The sequence below is a fragment of the Arvicanthis niloticus genome, chromosome 30 (assembly GCF_011762505.2).
Source record: "Arvicanthis niloticus isolate mArvNil1 chromosome 30, mArvNil1.pat.X, whole genome shotgun sequence".
NCBI lineage: Eukaryota > Metazoa > Chordata > Mammalia > Rodentia > Muridae > Arvicanthis > Arvicanthis niloticus.
This window is the reverse complement of record NC_133438.1, coordinates 10,839,806-10,852,344: the sequence shown is the minus strand read 5'-3', so window position 1 is coordinate 10,852,344 and position 12,539 is coordinate 10,839,806.

Below are 12,539 nucleotides of genomic sequence, written 5' to 3'. Positions count from 1 at the left end.
TTCCCCCAGTTCTGTATTTCCCATCTCCCTCAGCTGTCTCCCTTGTGTATTGTCTGTATTTTTGTCTTCATCTTTCCCCTGTCACAACTCCCATCTCCCTATCTCCCTGTCCTGCCCCCACACCTCCTTACCTCTTCCTCTTCTTCACTCACTCATCTCCCCATAGCCCACCTTTCCTCTCCCCAGAGTCTCTACAAATGTGTCCTCCCAGGACCGTATTTCAGCAATGGGCAGATACAGAAAGTGCACACACATGCACCTCTGTGGGTGTGTCTGTATTGCTGGCATGTGTATCACAGCAGACTAGAGCCACAGCCAGAATTCTCTGTTCTTTTTTGGGCTGATGTGTGTGTGTGTGTGTGTGTGTGTGTGTGTGTGTGTGTGTGTGTGTGTACTTGTGTACACATATGTTCATGTTACAGTCTGGTTAGGGCTAAGGGCTGGGATACTGGAATCTGTCTTCGGGCAGGGGGCGGGGGGGGGGGGCAGTGACTCCATAGAGTGGCCTGTGCTCAGTGCTGTGATAGAGATTAGGTCAGAACACAGCTGGGAAGAGAAGAGGGTCTCACAGAGTAAATCCTAGCTCTCCTAGGGGCCAGAAGGCCAGTGATCCCTATCACTCTTTTATATGATATTTATAAGGATATATATCTATATATCTATATCTAATCTATATCTATATCTACTATGTTTTCTGTGAGACTATGTTTTTCAGAGTTCCTCTTAGTACACAATGATGAGTTGTGTTCAGTCTGTGGCAGTAGTTGTCTCTTCCTGCATTCGGCTGTGTGAGGGATGCTGATAAAGTTTATATTCTCTCTCTCTCTCTCTCTCTCTCTCTCTCTCTCTCTCTCCTTTTTCTCTGTCTCACTTTCTTACTTTTTCATTTTGTACTTGCTGCTCTGACTATATTTCTCTACCCATCTGTATTCCCATTTCTTTCACTCTTGCTTCTCCTCTTCTCCCCATCTCAGGTCTATTATTATTCTCAACTTCTACCAATCTACAATCTGTGTATCTATCTATCTACTCTTCTATCTCTCTGTGTCTTTAGTTATCATCTGCCTGCCGGTCTGTTTGGCAGACTCTCACTCACTTCTCCCCCTCTGACTTTTTATGTCTCTCTGTTTTTCTTTCCTCTGACTGCTTCATCTCTTCTAACCGTTCAGCACTCTCCCAGACAGAGCCAGGAGTGTGTGAGAACCCAGGGTGTGAGAACCTTGTTATACAGGGTGTAGGTCCAGTGCCATGTTGGGCCTTTGCTTGACCTTGGCCACTAGGGAGAAGGTCTCTGATGGTTGGAAACTGATACTACCCAATATCAGGGCAGGACAGGCTATGTCTGATGCTATTGCTGGGAACCTGTGTTGCCTAGTGTCTGGCTGTGTCAGGATGATGGATCCTCTGATGGAAGCAAGCCCAGAGCTGGGGATAAGGGGAGTTCCCATGGCTAGAAAGGGATAGCCCAGGCTCCACCCAGGAGCTGGGTATTTGATTGCCTAGCCTCAACACCACCCTAACTGGGTGGAGCAGCTGTATAAAACCAGATGTTTCTAAAACCAGAGTCATGAGAGACAGACCAGGATTACAAACCCTGGGAGTTTTCTCTGCCAGGGTACAAGAGTCCACAGGCTCCTTTGAACCCAGGTGACCAGGCATCAGTACTCCTCTGTTTGACCCAGGGTCACAGTCTCTAGCTCTCCTCCGCCAGACCAAGAATTTCAGACCCCAGTCTGCTTCCCTCAGATCTGGATGCCTAGAATTCAGTCCCCTCATTTCAACTCAGGAGTCTGAGTCTAGACATCTGCCCTCCTATTTCAAAAAATGAATACAGGCCTAACCCTGCTCCCTTAGGAGCAGGGGTCCAGTTTTCCTTGCAAGCACAGATGACCAAGACTGAATGTAGCAAAGACAAGATGACAAGGACAGATGAAGCTGAGCACTCTTTGACAGATCCCTGCCCTCCAATGAGGGCTTAGAACTAACTCGTCCCTGTCCTGAATCTACACTGTCTTCCAGGTAGGATCATCACCGTTTAACTTCAGCACAAGAGAAGGGTAAGGGTGATTGCTAAAAATGGAGAAGAAGCAGAGGAAAAACATGTGTTCATTATAAGGACATCTCTTGAGCAGATGATGGGTGGGGCCCTGGCCTAAGTGATGCCAGGCACACAAAAATGACTCAGCAGGGAGGCCCTGCCTCTGAGGAGATGCTAGTCTAGTAGAGGAGGCAGCTGTGTAAATACAGGATTGAACACTGATGGAATAATGGTTCAACCCAACTGAAAGGCAGGAAAAGCTTCCTGGAGGAGGTGCTCCTGACTGATGTGGAGTTAGCAGAGTGGAAAAAGAAGGAGAAAGGTGTCCAAGGCAAGACTTGTGGCTAGTTTACAAAACACACACTGAGTGGTGCTTGCTGTGTGTTAGCATTTTGTCTAAGCTCTGCCCCACAGCTACCTGGCAATACCCAGGTGTGCCTGACTCTCTATAAAAGGGGCTGTTTTCCCCTCTGCTCTCTTTTGCCTTCTTACTCGCGCTCTGTACTCTTGCCACCTCCTCTTCTCCCCTCATTCCCCTCCCCCATTTCTCTATGTGCTCATGGCGGGCTTCCACTACTCTACTCCTTCACTCACTCTCTCTTTTTGCCTTTCTCTGTCTCTACTACCCTTTCAACGGCCCTCCCTGTGCCCTGAATAAACTCTGTTCTATACTATACTGTCACGTGGGTGGTAAAAAAGAGAAGGAGGAGGAGGAGGTGGTGGAGCAGAAGAAGAAGGAGAGAGAGAGAGAGAGAGAGAGAGAGAGAGAGAGAGAGAGAGAGATCTGTATTACTGTATTATTTAGGGAAGAGCCTCTGGGGGTAGGGCAGCCCAGCCCCTGGACTGAAAAGTTCAGGTTGGGGGCACAGTATGCCAGGCAGGGACTGAGGGATGCTGGGAGAACCTGGAGGCCAGATTTGTTTTGGCATCTACAATATGCACCTCAGTCCCTTGTCTGGGTTCAAAAACCAAACAAAGAGGTTGCAATTAACAGTATCAACCAAGGTCCAAAAGAAATTCCTAGGAATAGACAATTAGAATTTTAAAACCTTATTTCTATTTTATTATTTTGTATGCATAAGTGTTTTGCTTGTCTGTATGTCTAGGAATCAAATCCAGGTCATCTATAACAGCATTTAGTGTTCTTAACCACTGAGTCAGCTCTCCAGCTCAACAATCTATAAATTAAAACAATAATTTTTAATTACAAAATAATAACTTCCATCGAGTGTGGGGAAATTTGAGGGTGGGGAGGTGGGAGAGTGGGGGGTAGGTGGGGGCACGTCCTCATAGAAGCAGGAGGAGGGGGAATGGGATAGGGGTTTCCTGGGCGGGGTGGGGTTGGGGTAAGGGGATAACACCTGAAATGTAAATAAAATATCCAATAAAAAATATAAAATAAAATAATAACTTCATTCTGGCCTTCCACTAATTTCCCCATTGTTCGTCTCAAATTCATGGCCTCTTTTCAATTATCATTGATTTATATAAAACTATCATCTATATATTGTGGATAAAATGGAGACAGAGGCAGGGACATCTGGAAGAGTCCAGAGTGGACATGACTCTGAGTCATGTGTGGAGAAGTGGCAGAGGTGGAGAGAAGGGAAGGAGAAGTAGAAGGCACAGCAGCTAGGAGGACCAAAAGAGTAGAAGAAAAGACCAGGTAACAAAAATAGCTCAATTATTTGGGAAGGGCAACTGGGGGAAAGGCAGCCCAGCCTCAGGACTAGAGAAGTTTATGGTGGCGGAGGTGGGGGAGATATGCAGGGAGAATCTGGTGGCCAAGTCTGCTTTAATATGTTAAGTAGGCACGTCAGCCATCTGTTTTGAGTTGAAACCTAACGTTTTATAGCTCAGGTTGAGCTCTAACTCTCAATATAGCTGAAGATAACCTTGAACTTGAGGTCCTGGTGTAAGTGCTAGGATTGCAGGCATATGATAGGTATCATGACTGACTTGTGCAGTGCTGAGAAGGAATCCAGAGCATTGTGTATGGTTAGCCAGCACTCTATCTACTAACTGAACTACAGCCCCAGTTTTATGTTTGAACTTCCTTCATGGAGAAATAAGGAGGGTAACTGGCCACTGAAATGTAACGTGAAGTATGCATTCTATTAATTGCTTGAATCCAACCATGTGGTTACTCTATTGAGTGTTCTGATTTAGAAAGAAAATACTTTAAGGAGATGTAGAAACCTAGAGACATAGGAGAGATAGGTGGAGGCATCATTCACAGATCATGTGTTTGAACACTTGGTAACCAGCTGGTGGCACTGTTTTAAAGGTTGAGTGTGTGTGTGTCTGTGTGTGTATGTGGTATGGTCTCTCTGTTCTTGTCTTTTTGAAGAATCAAGTTCAGTCAAGAGATTAGGTATTTGTTTTAAGGTATTTCTTCCCATGACCATGATCCTCTAGAAAAGTCCACAAAAGGACAATAAATACTACAATTCAAGTGAATATATATATATATATATATATATATATATATATATATATATATATGTAATTTGAGTGTGCAGACACTTGGTTACTGTACATTTTTTAATCATTTTATTTATTTACATTTCAAATGATATCACCCTTCTCTCCCAGTTACCCCTCCACAATCCCCCCCATCACATCCACTTTCTTCCCCTTCCCCTTGTCTTAGTTTCTACTATGAGGCGAACAACCTAACTGCTTCAGGAATATTTAACTGCACAGAAGTTCTAACCACAGGAAGATACACCTACCAAGACTCAGGTACAGTTTTCCCCAGTTACCTCTTGTTACAGTTAGCTTCGTCAACTTTACACAGCCTAGAGCTACATGAGAAGAGAGCTTCTAGATCAGATTGGCTTGAGGCCATGTTTGACAAAGAACATCTTGACAGGTGATTGATGTAGGAGATTGCAGCCCACTGTGGGTGGTAGTGAAGGCAGGTGGCCCTGAGCTGCAGAATACATCTAACTAAGCATAAGTCTACAAGTGAGGCAGTCTAGTGGCATTCCTTGATGGTTTCTTCTTTAAGCTCCTATATGAGTTCCTGCACTGAATTCCATTAAAATAGATTGTGACCTGAAATTATAAGCCAAATAAGTCTCTCTCTCTCTCTCTCTCTCTCTCTCTCTCTCTCTCTCTCTCTCTCTCTCCCCTTCTCCCTCTTCCTCCCCCTCCTTCCCCTCTCCCCCATCAGCAGGTTTTTTATTTTCTTTCCCACAGAAAGAAGCTAGGACGCCTCATATTGAACTTTTTTTTTTTTCTACTCAGAATTATAATGTTTTGGGCTCTCTGTCTATTTGTCAGACCCTGGCCATTGGGTAGGTGAAGGGCTTTGAGTGTTATAAGGCTGGTCTCTTTTATCCTCCCACTCTCTCCTGATCCATCAACATGTGAATAAGCCATCGAATGAGCTTCTACTGTGATGGGTTCAGTCACTGAATCGGCACACTTCCCTAACCATTATGGACCATATACCATAATGTAAATTCCTTTTCATTGGTATAATGCAGCATCTTTTTCTTTGGTATAATGAGGGCTTCTCTTGTTAGAATGTAAGTTCTCCATAGGCAGGTGTCCTTACCCAGTATACACAGTATCTCTGCCCTTAGAGCCTTGGCTAATTACTGGACAGCAGGTGTTGGATGATTGTGTGTGGCCAGGATGAAAAGTCAGAATGGGGAAGAGGGAAAATAAAAGCAAGAGGAACTTTAACACAACACTTATAGTTTCATTGTATCTCACTCTCTCTATCCATTCTTCCCTCCCTCCATCTTTTCCTTCCTTCCTCCTTTCCTCCTTCAATCTGTTCTTTTCATTGGTTCTTCATTTTATCCTCTTTCTCATTCTTCCTTGTTGTGTGTGTGTGTGTGTGTGTGTGTGTTTTCTTTCTGTTTGTTTACATGTCCCTTCCTGGCTGACACTTTGCAGCTCAGACAGGCCTTGAACTCACCCTGTAGCCCAGTTTACTCTCCAGTTCACAATCTCGTGGCCTAGGAAGTTCTAGATTGAGGAAATGAAAGATGTCTGGGTCAGGGGTCACCCTAATGTTTACTTTTCCTGACTTTATTTTCTGAGTATTCAAACTTTCATCTGTCTGTATCTTTATTTTCATACATATATTCTCAATCTCTCACCATTCTCCCCACCCCATAACTCCCTGCTGTTTCTCTCTGCTTTCACACCCTGGGATTTCCCAGGGAGGCAGAAGACAAGTGAGAGACAACGATTGGGGAGGAGGGATCACAGCAAAATGAAAAAGGGAAGGAGGAGATGAGAGGAGGAAGAGGGCCCAGCAGATGGAAGGCCCACACTTGACAACTCTGTGGCTGACAGCCACTCAGTTGGGCAAGATAAGATAAGGAACTCCTAACAGTGTGGGTGGGAGTGGGGCCTGGGAGAGGTGGGACTTGAGGCAAGGAGTCCCTAGGATGGGTACAGATCCCAGATACACAAGCATTCTGCTTCTTTGCTCCTGACTTCCAGGAACTAGGCAGGCTTGGATCCTAATGCTGCTTGCTAATGGGTCCTCAGTGAGCCATTCCTCCCCCACAAAGGAAATTCCAGGAAATACCTAGACCTTTAAGACTTCTTTTCTATTGGGAAATCACCCAACAGAAGCAGTTTGCTTCATGCCTCTGGAAGGTAGCTATCCCAGACAGATACTCCTGTACTTATTCTCCAGGGGTTTCTGCTACTTCCACCCTTCTCACTGGAGGGTAAAAGAAAGAACAAGAGGGAAGAAAGAAGTCAGGAAATTTATTCGCAGTTCTCTGTCCTTGCTTAAGCAAGCAAAGAAGAACTGAGGCCCAAGAAATGTAATACCCCAGCCAGAAAAATGAAGCAAGAATGTGGGTTAGTTGAACCAGCTGACCAAATATGTGTTCTGAATTAGGTCTCTTTTTGTGATAGGGGGCTGGGACCTGTGGCGAGAGAAGAGAAGACAGGGCCTGGACCCATGATTTGAGGAAGAAGATTGGGACCTGGACAGTTGAATCTGAAAGAGGGAGGGCTGGGCCTGGCATCTAAGTATGAGGGAGGGGGCTGGAGCCTGGATACTTGAGTCTGTGAAAGGATAGATGGAACCTAGCTTCTTAGGTCTGAGGGAGGAGGCAGTGGGTCTGGACCCCTGGGTCTGAGGGAGGAGGATGGAAGTCTGGACTCCTGGCTTTAAGGGAGGAGGATGGGTCCTGGATTTTTGAGTCTGATGGGGGAGGATGGGGATTTGGACTCCTGGACAAGACAAGAGGGCTGTGTTCTGAAGCTCTGAATCCAAGGGAACAGGACTAGAGCTTGAATCTCTATATTTGTGGGAGGAAAGCTACGGTTTATACTTAAGGCCTGAAGGAGGAGGGTCTTTATACTAGAAAGTAAGGAAACCCTGGTTCATTTTTTTTTTTTTTAAAAAAATGATTTTTACTGTTTGTTTAAAAAATTTTGTATGTTAAGAATTTGTACACATGTGCTACAACACACATTTGGAAGTCAGAGGACAGTTTCCAGTAGTTATTTCTCTCTTTTCGCCATGTTGGCCCAGGCATCCCACCGTGGGAGGCACCATTCCCTAGGTGTGTCATTATGGTCTACATATGAAAGTTAGCTGAGTGTGAACCTGCCAGCAAGTAAAATCCTCCATAGTTCTTTCCATACTTCTTTAGTTGTTACGTGAGTTTTTTAGTTGTAGGTAATGTTGTGTGGAGTCTCTAGGGCTTGTGCCTTCAAGTTCTTGCCATGAGTTCCCACAGGAATTGTCTGTTACCTGGATTTGTAAGTCATTTGAAAGATATATTCTTTCTCCCTCAAAGTAGCTTTTGGTCATGGTGTTTATCACATCAGTCGAAATGAAATTAGACCTATTGCCAGTGTGTTCCTTAAGTTTCATACTATGGATTTTAGATATGAACCCTGATTATACATACCATAATTGCTTGCATGCTACTTGAAAGGCTCAACCCCTCTTTCATCATATATAATGTCAAATTATTTCAAGTCATATTTCACAGCATAACCCTTAAGGGAGAACCTTCCCAGAACAGAGGACATGAAGTGGGGTTATCCATTTGTGGAAGTTGCTTTTACCTTGCTGTGACCACAATACCAGACAGAAATGAGGCAAGGAAAGACTTACTTTGGCTAAAGGTTTTCAAAGGCTTCAGTTCATCACAGTGGGAAAAGCATGTCAGAGCAGTTCAGTTCAAGGCAGTCAAGGGGGAAAGTGTGTGGGAAAGAGAGAAGGACATACAAAATGGAGCAGGGTTTGTATAAAATATGCAACCATTTGCCCTAGTGACCTATTCATACCCACTAGGCCTGTATTAGCTATTTTAGGTTGCTGTGATGGAATATTCTGGGGAAACACAATTTAATGGAGGAAGAAATTTTATCTTGGCTCATAGTTGGAAAGTACAGTCCATCATAGATGGGATGTTATGGTAGCAGGAGCTTGAGGTAGCCAGTCACATTGCATCTATAGTTGGCAGGCAAAGGGAGATTAATTCTGGTGTTCGGTTTCTCATGTGGACCATAGCCTATGGAATGGTGCCATGTAAATGGGGAAGATCTTCATACCTTGACTGACCTAACCAAGATAACTCCTTTTTTTTTTTTTTTTAAGATTTTATTTCCTTTATTGAGAAACTTAAGTCATAGGTACATCAAAACCAATTTCTCGATGGGGAAAAAAAAAAACAGAACCCACAATAGAAAAAAAAGTTATTATCTGGGCCACAACAGAACCCAGAGAATACATTCTTTTAATTGAAAAATTCTAGGTGCTTCATAACTGACCTTTTGATACAAAATGACGTATTGAGTTTGCAACTTGGTTCTTGGTGTGGAGGTCCACAGACAAACTAGGAAGTCTTCAGACCTTAGCTGGAGGCCATGAGGGGTTATTTGGCTTTTTGACTCTTTTTTCCAAGGTAACTCCTAATCTAAATAATCTCTTACAGGAGTGCATGGAAGTTTGTCTCCTAAATAATACATATCCTATGAGGCTGGCAATCAACATCGGCACAATTCCCAATCTCCTAACAGTTGACAACAGGCAGACAACGTTCCAAAACAGCGGCACCAGTTAGGAGACAAGGGTAGACATTTCAGATTTAAACTATAGCATGACTGCTGAACCAGCAGTCACTGGGTAGCTGATGGATGGGCTGGGCTGGGCTGGACTGGGCTGGGCTGGGCTGGGCTGGGAGCAGAGACAAGACTGTCTTCCTTGAGGATATCAGCTCCAAAGAATCAGCCAGGTGGAAATTGGAAGAAGCCTGTATTCCAAGTCACTGTGGATTCCAAAACTGGTTGTCTTGGGCCAGTCATTTCCATACTTTGACTCTCATCTTTATCTACTTTAGCCCACAAGATGCAGTCACTGTGTTGATGGATGTGGGCAGCCTTAGTTCCTGAACTGATCATTCTCATGTCTAGAGTGTGGGGTAGGAGATCACTCTTCCCAGGGCTACAAGAGGAGATTGCTCAGTGGGAAGACTGGAATGGCTTGGGTGTGGCTCCTCAAAGAGTCTGCAACATAGACAATGGACTCTTTAAGGGGTGCATGGGAGGGGCCAAGTGGAAGATGCTAGGTTAGAGGCCTAGAGGCCTCCTTTGTGTCAAATGCTTTAGTTACCTATAGAGAAACAGTCAAAACCACCATGATGACATCCTCAGTGAGACAGAGAAAAGGAAATAGTTTTGCCATGATTTTTGTCTAGTACTGAGGCTTAACAAATAACAGGAAAGTATCACTTTCCATATCAAACTGTGTCTGGGTAGCAGCAAGTGTAGGCAAGGACTTTTATTCCAAATTTCCTTGTCTGCCTGGCTTTACAAGAAAGGAACACAGTTGCACAAAATCTTGCTCTGTTATTTCATCAACAACAACAATAACAACAACAAAATTAAACTGAAGCACCTAAAGAAATGTTCAGCATCCATAGTCACCAGGGAACTGCAAATCAAAACAAATCTGAGATTCCACTTCACACCAGTTAGAATGGCTAAGATCAAAAATTTAGATGATAGTAGATGCTGGCAAGGATGTGGAGAAAGACGAACAGTCCTCCATTGTTGGGGGGATTACAAGATGGTGCAACCACTCTGGAAATCAGACTGGCGGTTCCTCAAAAAATTGGACATAGCATTACCTGAGGACCCAGCTATACCATTCTTGGGAATATACCCAGAAGATGCTCCAACATATAACAAGGACACATAACATGTTCATAGCAGCCTTATTTATAATAGCCAGAAGCTGGAAAGAACCCAGATGCTCTTCAACAGAGGAATGGATATGAAATTGTGGTACATTTACACAATGGAGTACTACTCAGGTATTAAAAACAATGAATTCGAGAAATTCTTAGGTAAATGGATGGAACTAGAAAATATCATCCTGAGTGAGGTAATCTAACAACAAAAGAACACACATGGTATGAACTCACTGATAATTGGATATTAGCCCAGACGCTTGAAATAGCCAAGATTCAACTCACAGACCACAGGAAGCTCATGAAGAAGGAAGACCAAGTGTGTGTGTGCTTCGGTCCTTCTTAGAAGGAGTAACAAAATACTTAAGAGCGCAAACATGGAAACAAAGTGTGGGACAGAAACTGAAGGAGGGGCCGTCTGGAGACCATTCCAATTGGGTATCCATCCCATGTGCAGTCACCAAAGGTAGAGGCTGATGTAGATGTCAGGAAGTGCATGCTGATAGAAGCCTGACATAGCTGTCTCCTTAGAGGTCTACCAGAGCCTGACACATTCAGAGGTGGGTGCTCGAAGCTAACCATTGAACTGATCAAGGAGTTCCCAATGGAGGAGTTAGAGAGAAGACTGAAGGAGCTGAAAGGGTTTGTGGCCCCATGAGGAGAGCAACAAGACTAACCAACCAGAACTCCCAGGGTCTAAACCACCAGCCTGGGAGCACACAGGGAAGGGACCCATAGCTCCAGCTGTATATGTAGGGGAGGATGGCCTTGTGGGACATAGGTGGGAAAGGAGATCCTTGGTCCCATGAAGGCTGGACGCTCCAAGGGGGTGGGATTCGAGGGTGGGGAGGTGGGAGTTGGGGGGGGTAGGTGGGGCCACATCCTCATAGAAGCAGGAGGAGGGGGGATGGGATAGGACGTTCCTGGGCGGAGGAGAAATGGGATAAGGGAATAACATCTGAAATGTAAATAAAATATCCAATAAAAAAAAAAAAGCTGTCACCATAGAAGAGATTGAGGGACAAGCACCACAGCAAAGATGAGATAAGTATTCTCCTTCAGCATTGTCTATTGTTTGGGACTATTCATGTCCCATAAAAGTCATTTTCTCATCCTCTAAATGGCTCACAACTCCCAACTTCCATTTGCTATAGGGAAGGGCATATACAATTCAAAATCTTGTTTAATATTCACTTTTTATTTCCATTATGTATACTCGTGTATGTCTGAAACAAATGCGCTTGACCCCTTTCTTTCCCCTGCTAATTTGTCTGTTGTTTTTTTTTTTTTCTGATATTCAAGTGTCAAGTTAACTTTCTGTCCCTAATTTACATCTATTTCAGTAGGTTTTTAATCAGCTAAAGACTGCAAGCTGCTTCAAACTTGTCAGTTCTAGGTGCTGCTGATGGAATTTCCAACAAGCCTGAATATCCATATCCTAGAAGGCTCCAAAGTGGCTAGCCCCAAATGCTCCAACCTCACAGACTGCTCCAACATGGCCAGAATTTCTCAAACTCCAGATGGTCCTGCAGAGCCTGAACAGCAAGTCTTCACTTCTCCCTTTCTTACTGGCCATGGCCAGCATTCCAGCTTTCTTGAGTCCCCAACAAAGGCCTGCGTTTTTGGAACTCCAGAACACTTCGTGTGCTATAAAATACGGAGATCCCTAGATGACTAGGGAAAATGGGTCCTGGCGTAAAATAGCACAATCCAATCTATTAATTTATACATGACACTGGCCTGAGAGCAATTTCTCACTTGATGTCCTCCAAAACAACCTGTGAGGTAAACATTATAATGCCCATTTTACATACCCCCCCAAGACTCTATTATATTCATTGAACTGCAGAAATCCAATTCTTGGAGCTAGGAGAAGGATGCCCGGGGAAGAAGGAGAAGAGAAAGAGTGTAATGGGATAAGTGGTATTGAGAACAGAAACGGGGACTATTTGGGCAGTGAGGATCAAACTAGAATACCTCCTCCAATACTGAACTTGCATAAGTGACATTTTTTTTGAGCCTCAGTTTCCCTCCTGTGTCTCTTGGAACAAAGATTGCACAAAGACATTAATATGTAGTAAGACAGCTGATGGCCTCCCAAAGCTAGCTGTAAGTTTCAGTGCCCAGAATTTGAGGACACTGGTCCAATTTGTAGACAGAATAAGGTTAAAGACTCTTAGATGAGCTCATCCTGTGTGTAGGGTGGGTCCTAAATGCCAGTAAAGTTGAGAAAATGACTAGAAGACAGGCTGAGCTATGACGAATTTATGAGCCAAGCATACTCATTTGTTACAGTTTCCATGGTAACGAAG